This window comes from Aegilops tauschii, chromosome 7, assembly GCF_002575655.3.
Source record: "Aegilops tauschii subsp. strangulata cultivar AL8/78 chromosome 7, Aet v6.0, whole genome shotgun sequence".
Classification (NCBI taxonomy): domain Eukaryota; kingdom Viridiplantae; phylum Streptophyta; class Magnoliopsida; order Poales; family Poaceae; genus Aegilops; species Aegilops tauschii.
Window position 1 is genome coordinate 379,717,792 of NC_053041.3, and position 13,848 is coordinate 379,731,639.

The following is a 13,848-nucleotide window of genomic DNA, read 5'->3' on the forward strand; positions in this document are numbered from 1 at the left end:
ATCCAAGAAACATAACCATGTACTCATACTGCTCGTACCTTGTGGTAAAAGCTGTCTTAGGTATATCCTGTTCTCGGATCTTCAGCTGGTGGTATCCTGATCGCAGATCGATCTTGGAGAATACTTTAGCTCCTTGCAGCTGGTCAAACAAATCGTTGATCATCGGTACTGGGTACCTGTTCTTGATCGTCACTTCATTCAATGCACGATAATCAACAACCATTCTCAAAGACCATCCTTCTTCTCAACCAAGAGCACTGGGGCTCCCCACGGTGACGAACTTGGTTGAATGTAACCTTTCTCCAATAACTCCTTAATCTACTTCTTAAGTTCCTCCAGGTCATTTGCGGGCATCCGATACGGTCTCTTCGATATTGGTCTGGTGCCTGGCAATAACTCTATCAAAAACTCTACGTCTCGATCCGGTGGCATGCCTGGTAATTCCTCTGGAAATACATCCGGGTAATCCTTCACTACTGGCACTTCCTCCTGGACAACTCCTGAGAGCGAGTTTACTTGAGTCCTCTTCGGCGCATGCCGAGACACATACTTAATCCGTTTTCCCTCTAGGGTGGTGAGCAAAATTGACTTACTAGCGCATTCGATGTTTCCTCCATACATCGATAGCCAATCCATGCCTAGTATCACATCCAATCCTTGTGACTCCAAAATTATTAGATCTGAGGGCAAAACATGCCTACCTATGGTCAATGGCATCTGAAAACATCCTCTGCTTGCCATATACTCCGCTCCTGGCGAGCTTACTAACATAGGTGTCTTAAGAACTTTGGTGGGCAGCTTATACTTATCCACAAATCCCCTCGATATGTATGAATGCGATGCACCAGTATCAAAAAGAACGATTGCAATAAATGACTTAATCAAAAACTTACCGATAACTGCATCTGGCTGTTCTTCAACCTCCTCCACGTTAACGTGGTTCACCTGTCCCCTGTTGAAAGGGTTGGGCTTCTTCCCAGAACTTCCATTGCCGTTTCCATTCTTTGCTTTGGGACACTCGGTGGCGTAGTGTCCAGTCTTCCCGCACTTGAAACAAGTAATGTGACTTAGATCCTTCTTGGCGGGTGTAGTGGGGTTGGAACAGCTCTGGCTACTGCTTCCTCCATTTCCATTCCCACTCTTAGGGCCACTGTGGTTATGCGAACTCCCACCATTGTGAGTGTGGACTCCATGGTTATGATGAGTATGTCCTCCCGAGTTCGGGGTAAAACAAGGCTTCTGTTGAGCTCCAGAATTATACTTCCCTTGTCCATACTTCCTTTAGTGGCTCTCTATCTGCTGCTGCTTCCCTTCAATCATAAGAGCCTTGACTACCAACTCCTCGTAGTTAGCAAATGTTGCCACCATCAACTGCATACTCAACTCATCATTCAGCCCTTCCATAAACTTCTCCTGCTTGCTACCTCTTGAGCACTGCGTTGGTTTTCCCTTGAAGAGGAAAGGGTGATGCAGCAAAGTAGCGTAAGTATTTCCCTCAGTTTTTGAGAACCAAGGTATCAATCCAGTAGGAGGCTACGCACGAGTCCCTCGCACCTACACAAACAAATAAATCCTCGCAACCAACGCGATAAGGGGTTCTCAATCCCTACACGGTCACTTACGAGAGTGAGATCTGATAGATATGATAAGATAATATTTTTGGTATTTTTATGATAAAGATGCAAAGTAAAGAAAGTAAAATAAAAATGGTGCTAGAAATAACTTGTTGTCGGGAGATTAATATGATGGAAAATAGACCCGGGTGCCATAGGTTTCACTAGTGGCTTCTCTCAAGAGCATAAGTATTTTACGGTGGGTGAACAAATTACTGTTGAGCAATTGACAGAACTGAGCATAGTTATGAGAATATCTAGGTATGATCATGTATATAGGCATCACATCCGAGACAAGTAGACCGACTCCTGCCTGCATCTACTACTATTACTCCACACATCGACCGCTATCCAGCATGCATCTAGAGTATTAAGTTCATAAGAACAGAGTAATGCTTTAAGCAAGATGACATGATGTAGAGGGATAAATTCATGCAATATGATCAAAACCTCACCTTGTTATCCTCGATGGCAACAATACAATACGTGCCTTGCTGCCCCTACTGTCACTGGGAAAGGACACCGCAAGATTGAACCCAAAGCTAAGCACTTCTCCCATTGCAAGAAAGATCAATCTAGTAGACCAAACCAAACTGATAATTCGAAGAGACTTGCAAATATAACCAATCATACATAAAAGAATTCAGAAGATTCAAGTATTGTTCATAGATAAACTTGATCATAAACCCACAATTCATCGGTCTCAACAAACACACCGCAAAAGAAGATTACATCGAATAGATCTCCACGAGAGAGGGGGAGAACATTGTATTGAGATCCAAAGAGAGAGAGGAAGCCATCTAGCTAATAACTATGGACCCGAAGGTCTAAGGTAAACTACTCACACATCATCGGAGAGGCTATGGTGTTGATGTAGAAGCCCTCCGTGATCGATGCCCCCTCCGGCGGAGCTCTGGAAAAGGCCCCAAGATGGGATCTCATGGGTACAGAAGGTTGCGGCGGTGGAATTAGGTTTTTGGATCCGTATCTGGTAGTTTGGGGGTACGTAGGTATATATAGGAGGAAGGAGTACGTCGGTGGAGCAACATGGGGCCCACGAGGGTGGAGGGCGCGCCCCCTACCTCGTGGCTTCCTGGTAGCTTTCTTGACGTAGGGTCCAAGTCCTCTGGATCACGTTCGTTCCAAAAATCGCGTTCCCGAAGGTTTCATTCCATTTGGACTCCGTTTGATATTCTGTTTCTGCGAAACTCTGAAATAGGCAAAAAACAGCAATTCTGGTCTGGGCCTCCGGTTAATAGGTTAGTCCCAAAAATAATATAAAAGTGTATAATAAAGCCCAATAATGTCCAAAACAGAAGATAATATAGCCTGGAGCAATAAAAAATTATAGATACGTTGGAGACGTATCACTGCTTCGCGGCATCTGTGGCCACATCATCTGGGGCATAGCGATCTAACTTACTGAACTCATCCACGTACTGCCCCAGAGTATGATTTCCCTAGCGTAAGTTGTGAAACTCACGCTTCTTCATGCTCATAGCTCCAGTTGAGACATGTGCGGTACGGAAAGCTTGTTGAAACTGATCCCAAGTGACATTGGCTATAGGGAAAGTGGTTGTGTAATTCTCCCACCATGAGGCTGCGGGTCCATCAAGTTGGTGTGCGGCAAAACGCACTTTCTCAGCATCTGTGCAACCTGCGGTGGTTAACTCCGTTCCAATCCTGCGGAGCCAGTCATCAGCAACAATTGGCTCGGCGCTACTGGAAAACACCGGAGGATTCAAACTCAGAAAATAGGCTAAGTTGTCAACTGGAGGTGGTGGCGGTGGGTTGTTGTTGTTGTTGTTGTTGCCTTGGTTCTGGACTAGTAGCTGCATCAAGGCATTCTGCTGCTAGATCAACTGAGTGAGCTCCGATGGGAAGACAAATCCAGGGTCACGTCTCGGAGGCATCTGATGGGTTTAGAGGGGAGAGATTAGAATAGAGTGAGGTCTAAAGAGAATCACTACCCATATGCACATGAGGCAAACACAATCATTTCACACCACTCAATTCAAACAAGGGCATACAATTGATCTAACTACCATTACAAAATACTCGGACTATTACTATATACATGGAGGAATACTACTGATAATTTGGTGGTCGACTAGAAATTTTGATCGGTGGAAGACTCCATGATATCCGCTCCAGCTTCGTCTTCATAATCATCATCACTATCGGGGTCGGAGTCGGTGTCGTCGATGATGATGTAGTCTTCAGAACGGATGTCCTCCTCGAGTGCGGGATCTCCCATGAATACTCCTAGCTTCTTCTTCAGGTCTTCATTCTTCTCTAGTAACACTACAATTTCCTCCTCATATCCATCGCATCTAGACTTGAGTTCCTCTTCAAGCTCCATGTTCCTGGTCATCACCTTCTTCAGGTCTAGCATGCTGGCGCACATTTGGTTCTCTTGACGGCGAATGTGCTGGTTTAACTCCTGGATGTAGGCTACAATGGACTTGTCCCTCCTAGTGCTGATCATCTCCCATTGCTCATCTCAGCGCCCACATATCTGGTAGATGGTGTCCTTAAGATCCTTGTTGTAAACTCCGCCGATGCATCCCATGGCGATGTGGGCTGCCATGCTCTTTCCTAGACTCCGGGTTGGTGCGTCAAAGGAAAACTCTATGGGCTCAGTAACTGGCGCGAATGTCCTTCCTGGAACATGAACTCGAATCATCCAATGCTCCTCTTCTGGTAAAGTGGAGGTGTAGGTCCCGGTGAAGCTTGGTATTCCGATGTTCAGGTACCTAGTGAATTCCTTCAAGTGTCGTCCAAAAGGTGGGTCTTCATCCGATTGAGCAAACTTGTTCCTTGGGTCCGCCATATATAGATTAGGGACTAATCTGTGCTAAAAGTAATCGCGGATAGGTCCCTAGCCGAAAAATAAAATTAAAAGAAAAACTTAACGAACGAACGTTCTCTAACAAAGACAAACGAACGAATACGTTCGTCAAAACAAACTAAACAGAGAGCGTTTGCTAATTAGCGAATCTAAAAAAACCGATCCAAACCGTTGAACCAAAAAGGAAACCGACAAAACCTAAAAAACGATCTAAATTTTATACCTAAAATCGGCGAAAAAACTGGTGGGCGGCGGCGGTCAACGGCGGCTCCAGCGAACGGCGCGGGCGGAGCGGCTTCGGCGGGCGGCAGCACGAAGCGGTGGCGAGCGGCGGCGGGCAACAGCGGTAGGAGGCAGTAGGCGGTGGCGAGGCGGCTGTGGGCGGTGGTGGCTGCGGTGAGGCGAGGTGGAGGAGGAGGCGGCGGGGTGGCGGCTTATATAGGCGAGAGGGGCGGCCTCGGCTTGCGGAAGGGGGCGCGGCGGCGCGTGTCCGTGTGGGACACGGCGGCGGCGGCGGGGAGGCTCGGGACTTTGTCCCGAGTCGGCGAAGGAGGCGGCGGCGCCTGGCGGGCCGGCCTGCTCAGCTGGGCTTCAGCCCAGTCGGGCGGGAAAAGTTTTGTTTTAAATAAAATCTCGCCCGAAGAAAATCCTAATAAAATATAAAAAATTCTAAAAATGCCAAAAACAATTTTCGCCGTCTAAACCTAACATTCGGAACAAGGTGAACATTTTTTTGGGCTAAAAATGCAATATTCAAAAAAGCATATTTTTTTCTAATTCAAATAAAATAGCGAATAAAATACAAATAAAATATTTATTTGATTTTAAAATTTCTCCTCCAATATTCCTCTCTTTTGAAGAAGTCATATTATCTTCTCTCATTTATTTTTAATATTGGAAATAATAGGAGAGAAAAATATTAAAACCAAATTCATCCTCTTTTCAGATTTGAGAAAAATTAGAATATGAAAATAAACGAAATCCCCAACTCTCTCCTTGGGTCCTTGAGTTGCTTAGGATTTCTAGGATCACAACCAAAATGAAAATAAAATATGATATGCATTATGATGACCTATGTATAACATCCAAATTGAAAATTGGGATGTTACAATGGGAGTGGCAACTTGCTTGCCATTCTTCTTGAAGTTCCCTTTCATTCCCTTGCCATTTTACTTGAAACAAGTGGTCTTGTCAACCATCAACACTTGATCCTTTTCTTGATTTCTACCTTCGTCGATTTTAGCATCGCGAAGAGCTCGGGGAATCGTTTCCGTCATCCCTTGCATATTAGAGTTCATCACGAAGTTCCAGTAACTTGGTGATAGTGACTAGAGAACTCTGTCAATCACTATCTTATCTAGAATATTAACTCCCACTTGATTCAAGCGATTGTAGTACTTAGACATTCTGAGCACATGCTCACTGGTTGAGCTATTCTCCTCCATCTTGTAGGCAAAGTATTTGTCAGAGGTCTCATACCTCTCGACTCGGGCGTGAGTCTGAAATACCAATTTCAGCTCTTGGAACATCTCATATGCTCCGTGACATTTCAAGACATTTTTGAAGTCCCGGTTCTAAGCCGTAAAGCATGGTGCACTAAACTATCAAGTAGTCATCATACCGAACTTGTCAAACTTTCATAACATCTGCATCTGCTCCTGCAATAGTTCTGTCACCTAGCGGTGCATCAAGGACATAATTCTTCTGTGCAGCAATGAGGATAATCTTCAGATCACCGACCTAGTCCGCATCATTGCTACTTTCAACTTAGTTTTCTCTAGGAACATATCATAAATAAAACGGCGAAGCTATACGCGAGCAATTGATCTACAACATAGATATGAAAATACTATTAGGACTAAGTTCATGATAAATTTAAGTTCAATTAATCATATTGCTTAAGAACTCCCACTTAGATAGACATCCCTCTAGTCATCTAAATGATCACGTGATCCATATCAACTAAACCATGTCGGATCATCACATGAGATGGAGTAGCTTTCCCTGGTGAACATCACTATGTTGATCATATCTACTATATGATTCACGTTCGACCTTTTGGTTTCAGTGTTTCGAGGCCATATCTGCATATGCTAGGCTCGTCAAGTTTAACCCGAGTATTCTGCATGTGCAAAACTGGCTTGCACCCGTTGTATGTGAACGTAGACACTACAAAAAAATACACTTCCGTGATGATACGTGTTTGTCACAGTAGGTCGCGTTTTTTGTCATGCATGTACATCCATGACGATTTTATGACAGAATCAAGATAGTCATACCTGTGCTGTCGTAGAATTGTTCCATGACATTACCAAAATTATCATCACGGAAGTGTCCACTTCCATGACGATAAATCGCGCGTCACAGAAGTGCTTTCGTCATGGGTGACCAACACGTGGCATCCACCGTAACGGAACGCCGTTAAGCTATCGGGTTGGGTTTTGGATCCGATAACCCGTTAACAGCCCCGACCAATGGGAAATTTCCACGTGTAAAATTCTTATTGGCCGGACGAAACACGTGTCAGCTCGTCAGTGGGTCAGATAGGCGCCTATGATATGTCGACACGTGCCACGGCCCACCACTGGCCCATTTAGGTTACAAAGCCGGCCCGTTTGACTTGGTCAAAGTTAACGGGCTGGCCCATGAAAAGCCTATTAACGGTCTCTTCGCAAATAGCCAATTTTACGGCCCGTTAACTCATGGCCCGTTAGGCCCTAAAGGAAATCCGCCAAACAACGTCATGTGGGCCGTCGAATATAACACCAGCCCATTTCACTTTCGGCCCATGTATGGCCCACGACGTCTTTCGGCCCATATGAGGCCTTCGTATCTTTTGGCCCTTTACAGGCCCACGGTGACTCTAGCCCATAATGAACAGTAATTTTCTTTATACCCGTTAACGGCCTGTGATTTACATGGGCCGTTTCCAGCCCGTGTTAGCTTTCGGCCTATTAACGACCCATACGTTCTTGGGCTCCTTTTTGGCCCTCGATTACTTCCGGCCCGTTACTGGCATGTTCCCCTAATGGGCCAAATTCGGCCCATGGCAAGAGTCGGCCTGTTACTGGCCTGTTCCCCTAATGGGCCAAATTTGGCCCATGGCAAGAGTCGGCCCGTTACTGGCCTGTTACCCTAATGGGCCAAATTCGGCCCATGGCAAGAGTCGGCCCGTTTCTGGCCTGTTAACCCGTTGCACCATTTCCAGCCCGTCCTATATTCTGGCCCATTAACGACCTGTTATGCCTGTGACAGAATTAAGCCTTTGCTGTCCTACGGCCTGTTAACGGCCTATTACCGTGCTGGGCCGATACCAATTACGCCCGATTACGGCCCATGTAGACCCATTTATCCGACGGCCCGAGGCCCACCGATTACAGGCCCATTTATCGATGGCCCGTAGGAGACCCATGGATCCTACGACCCGTATACGGCCCATGATAGTTGCGGCCACTAGCAAACCAGGGAAAAAGAAGACTAGGAAATAAATTAGGCCGAAACTAATGCTAGGCTATTAAGGCGATTGCACAGATTACATCCACTCAACATCAAAGATCGCCACCAGTGCAAATATAGTGAACACCCTACACTATACAAAAATGGCTTGCTGTTTTCTTCAGCCGGTGGCTGCACGTTAAGAATAAATTTTGTATCGCACCAAAACAAATTACAACTATATAACAAAAGGAAGGTTGGCATAAAACTTAACAGTCTAGCAGATAGATGCACCACCAGAAGTTCAGAAGTTCAGTTCATTTGACCTGACTGTTACGTTTTCATGTTGTATTGTCCGATGGAGCACCATAACCCTCGCCTTCATTTCCCCTAGGCTCCTGAACAACATAGCAAATGTCTGATAGTCTGGTTTCAAAACCATGCATATCTTGACGACATTGAGCAATGTTTCTCCTTGTTTCACAAAGGGCCTCTGTTAGGGAATGGACTTGTGTCTGGCTCGCAGATACAACATTGCTTTGAGCTTGCATATCTTAATCATGACGCAGTTTGGATGATATTTCCTTAACAACCAACCCAGTATTACGTAGGAACGTGCTTTTGGCACTGTTAGTGGACAGGTATTGACCCACTGCAGCAAGAGCTGACATTGCGGTTATAGTTGCCTCGCCACCTTCAGAAGGTGGCGGTTCCACCATTTTTTCCATAGCTCACTGAAAAGTTGAGGTTTTACATTAGTAGTACCAGAACAGAAGATATTAAGGAGGCAGCAAAACCAAACAAAATAGCTTTGGTCTATATACAGAACTTATTCTGGTGAACCCATGTAAAATATTAGTTGTATTTTATTGCAAAGTACATAATAAAACCAGGTTCCAAACATATGACCATGTACCATCGCTAATGTATTGTCTATTTCTTCTGTATTGAGGGCTAAGGATAAAGAGACGAAGTTTATAATACGGTAAGCATAGTATGACATCATTCATATCACAAAACAACTGAGAACAGACAAACAGGCAATTGTAACGTTGTATGGGCAAGTCCAGCATGGAACTAGATTACGGGTAGAGATCAAAGGAACATCACTCCTCTCTTTTAAACCTTGTAAGGTGCAATGATACGCTAAGACAATTGTGTATAAAATTGAAAAGAGTAATAGACATTGGCTGCAAACCATGCAGTTCAAGGCACAAGTCAGAGTAAGTAGTAGTTAAAAGGCATGAGGATTAAGGACTTACAACAACGGCTTTGGCTGGTGTAGTCATGCCCTTCTTCTTGCTGGTGTGACAGTCCTTGAAGATTTCCACAGCATTTGGTTCAGGTACTTTTTGGTCCTTGCGGGCTTTCCTCTGCATTTCGAACAAGTCAATATAGATCTGATAATATGGTACAGCGAAAAGAGTGAAACAACAGCTAATTACAAGAGCCTCGTAGTGTGCAATATAGCTACGAGATCCTGTCGTCTGTTGGAATTTCACTTTCGTACGGTTGGCCTTGTTCTTTGAACAGTTCACCTACAAGAAGATAGATTTGTGTGGCACATGCGTAAATAGGACTTCAACATGTGATCTGATCACATATATATAATGTACCTGATACTTCGGATCAGACCAGTGTTTAACAAGGCCCCTCCAGTCTTCATCCGATATATTTTCCACTGGAGATGTTTGGGAAAGTTCACTGTTAGCCTTGCCTTCAAAGTGAGTTTTCCTCAAGTTATACCGATACTGTCGCAGAGCAGACTTGAAAACATGGGTGCAAGCTTGTCTGGTTTCATCATCTTGGCTATCCAACTTGAACCTCATCTGTTGAAAATTATGGGAGTCTCATTATCAGCAACCTAGAAAGTATGGGACAGAGCAAGACGATATTACTAGTTTCCATACATAACCATACTTACAGATAAATGGTCGAGGAAGGTGTTGAACTGGGTTTCGTCTTTGTCATTCCTATACTAAATCCATGTTGGGAGGATACGTACATGACACCTAATGGCAACCACTGCCTCTGATACTAACTTGGCTGATCTGTAGCATCACGTGGCCTTTTTAAACCTGCCTCAAAACGGATCTCCATTCTTCCTCCTCTAGATTTAGTTAACCTATCGAGCATTATCCCTGATGTTTGTTTCCTCTTGCGCCTAGGTGCTAGTCCAACAACGAACATAGGAACTGTTAGTGTACATCAAACTGTGAGACTACATATAAAGAAGCATGCAACTGTAACTTGACTCCAGCAACTACCTTCTTGCTGTTGAAGCTCACAAGGTTCATCTGATATTGCCAACTCGTCTTGTGTCAAGAGTGCTTGGGAAGTAGTGTCAGGTGGCAAGGGAGCTTGGGAACGTGCTGCTAGCTCAGTTGACGCACGAGTAAGTCGTGCAGCTGGTAGTACTGTGGTAGGTGTTGCAAGAACTAGGGCTGTCTCTGCTTGTTAGTTGGCTTCCAGGTGATGCCTATCTTTGCTGGGCTTGTCACTGGCTCGGCCAGTGCCCTGACTAGCTATTTGTCTTCTGGTGCTCACGGGATGGTGGTTCATGTATAAAAAATATCTTTCCTTATCTTACCGGCTTCGGCCTTTCGAATACAAGCTAGACACCATATGGAACATGCAACCACATATGACACCGCGAAGTTAAAGCAAGCACCTGGGATGGTGGTTCATTCGAGCGAGGTCATCAAGTCCAGAGCTACGTTTACCGTCTCCATCTGCTGACACTGCACCCTTTATAGCGCTGTAACGTGTCTTGCCTACCCGCATACGAAGCTGGAGCGACTTCTCTCTTTTCTTTTTGGCTTCTCTCATGGCAGCAGAGTCTGAAATACCCTTGCATAAAAACACAATAGTGAGAGTAAGGGTGAAGTGTGTGCAGAACTAGTGCACTGTAAAAGTAGCAGATAGCAGGTGGCTGAAAAATAAATGACAGGAGACATATGATAACTCTACAACATTGGATGGCAAACAAAATTAGATTCTACTCCGTATGATTTTGTAATATATGAGCACAGGAAATGCAGGTACTCCTCCAGCACACCACCACATGTGGTCATATCTAAGATAACAGTCGATTGAAAATAAATAGGTCAGTCGATTTTTTTAATGAACCGTCCGATCTATAAGGAACGGGCAGATGGCCTTCGTCTACCTCCCTCAAGTCACTGTTGACGATCTTTCTCAAACCGCCAGCGACCACCGGCCCAGACCCCTGCCTCCGCCGCCCCGCCCTCCCATCGACCTCACACCACCGCCGTGCTTGGCAGCGCCCCCAGGCCATCCCTTTAATCCCGGCCGACCTCTAGATCGGGCGCCAGTAGCTCTAGGCCGCACACACCCCTAAGATAAACACCAAGGCGCTGCTTCCCCGGCGTAATAAGCGTACTAGCGCCTGTTACGCTGGGGAATGCTTCCGTTAATTGGGAATCAACTGGCCAGAAATTGAAATTCAGGGGGGCGACAGACCTCTAGCAAAGGTGAAATAGTATATGAGGAGAAACCTTGTGCATCGCGAGTTACTAGGAACATCTAGTGTCAGGAAGAAGCGGTCAACTAGTGTCTTTTGTGGGATGAATACCGTGCAAGCAGAGACGTAAGATTTGCACGAATAAGGGAAGAGGAGTACCCTTTTCGGTTGCAGGTGTGGTCACCTCCACATGTCACGCCGATCTTCTTCTTTTTACCAGGGAAACTGATGTTCTGGAGGGTGCAGGCTTGGACGAAGCCATGGCCAAATTGTTGACTGTGTTGCCGTGGCCGTATGTCGGTGGAGGGGAAGCAGATCCGAGGCGGCAAAGGACGGCGTAGCAGGAACAACTCCGGTGCGGTGGAGGGTGGCGAAGTTGGAGCGGCAGCGGTGAGGCGCAGGACGGCGTGGTTGAACTGGCTCGGGTACGGACGGCTCGGCCTCAGCTTCAACTACTAGCCGTGGAGGGCGTTGCGGTTGAGGTTGCGGTGGACGACGACGTCGGGGTATCGGCTCCGGCATGATGGAGGAGGGCGGCGGTTGATGGGTGGGATGGGGTGGCGGACGGAGGACGCCGGGGTTTCGCGGCTGGTGGAGAGGTAGTTTTGGTGCCCACGGAGTACGAATGGGAAGTCGGATGGGTGGGGGGAACCATGTTTCGGTCTGGGACGCGCTTGTTTTTGACTTTTTTGAACAGAAGATGGGACGCGCTTGTTTGAAATTTGGGGAAAGTACAAACTTTGCCCCCCTCTTAAATTTCGGACCTACTGCGGGTCGGGGGTAGGATGGTAATCCCAGGTGTCCGAAATAGTGGGCGGGAGCGATTTCGGCCGCGCGCATGTGTGCTTAGGCGGCCATTGTGTATGAATGTTTTTCGGATGCGGTTGCGTGGCGTCTAGATGAAGCTACAAACCTACCCCGGTTTAGACCTTTGGACGTCGGGCCGGTAGGTTTCACGGGTCGGAGTTATTAGAAAAGTAATTTCCTTGTACTACCAAACATTGGTCTCACGCGGTTTCGGGCGAGTAGAGGCTCTTTTGGCGCTTCGTTCGAAATTTTGAAACACAAGCATTCACGTTTAGAGTACTCTTGAACTATGAGGATTGACCTAAATAGACAACGTTATATTTGACCTTGTATGTTTGAAAACCTCATTAAATTATCCGCTTCTTTTTGAAATTTTGACACTTGAAAATCCTATAACTATGATTATTTTGGAATGGAGGAGCTAAATTTGAATCTATTTTGTACACGACTACATATGCTATTATGTACAAAATCAGAGAAAAGATTTTTGCCCCCATAATTTAGGTATGGTTTACAAATGCCATGATATCAAATTCAAATAATTGAATGGACTTCATGTTGAATTCGATTTTTTTAAACCACCTTAAGTTGAATTCAAATGTATGCTAGTTCATAGGTAGCTATTTATAATGTCCATTGTGTAACTTTCGTATGTATAATGTGCTTTACACACACAACATGAACTATACTCATGTTTATATTCGATTGCTAAAGCGATGCATTGTCTGGAGTTCAAAATACTAACTATGTGGATCAATTGTGTCGAATAATAACATAGACATGCTCAAATTCGATAGAATCTAGATGTCTGATGGATCAATGACCGCTCCTTACGCGAATTGCAAATATCATGATCCCATCCTAATATTTGGATACAATTTATATCTTTAATCAATGTGTAGAGTAGTCTTTTACGTGTAGTTTCACTCTCCATCGGTGGTCTCTCACACATGCTCACACACTCTCTCCCGAGGTGTCTTTCTCGCACACATGCTCTAGATATAACCCTCCCTCCCTCTCGTAACCATTTACAACTGTTTTCACTAACCTTTATCACAAGCACTCTTCCTCTCGCAAACATACACACGCACAATCCTCATCGACCCTTTCTATATACATGGACCTGCCTACGTGTCTCATGTACGCACATTATCTTTATGCCTATCTCTCACGCATTGTCTCACACCTCTCTTCCTAATCGACGAGTACGATTCTAGTAGAGCATTCTGTAGGATGCCCCTTAAAGTTAGGTTGGATGAATAGTAATATCAGAGATAAAGGGGTTACCTTAGTCCGAGAACCTAGGGTTACAAATCCTAGCCGGCTTTGTCAGTGGACACAGAGTCCTTCACAATTCTGCTATCTTTGTCTTGTACGACTAGTCATCCATGGGTCTTCCTAAATGCGTCACGGGCCGACCAATGTGGCGCAGGACGGAACCGAACAAAGGGCCTCACCTCGACCCACCGGACCTCACGCGGTGACACACCCTCTGCCCCCACGTCTCATTATCTTCTCACACCCACACATACCGACACAAACACCACACATACAGAAAATTTCTCCTGGTGCCTCTATTCCCTCCCCCTTGCATATACACACTCAAGGAAATGGAATCTCTTGTCGTGACGTCATATTCGTCTCTCTCTCTCTCTAGA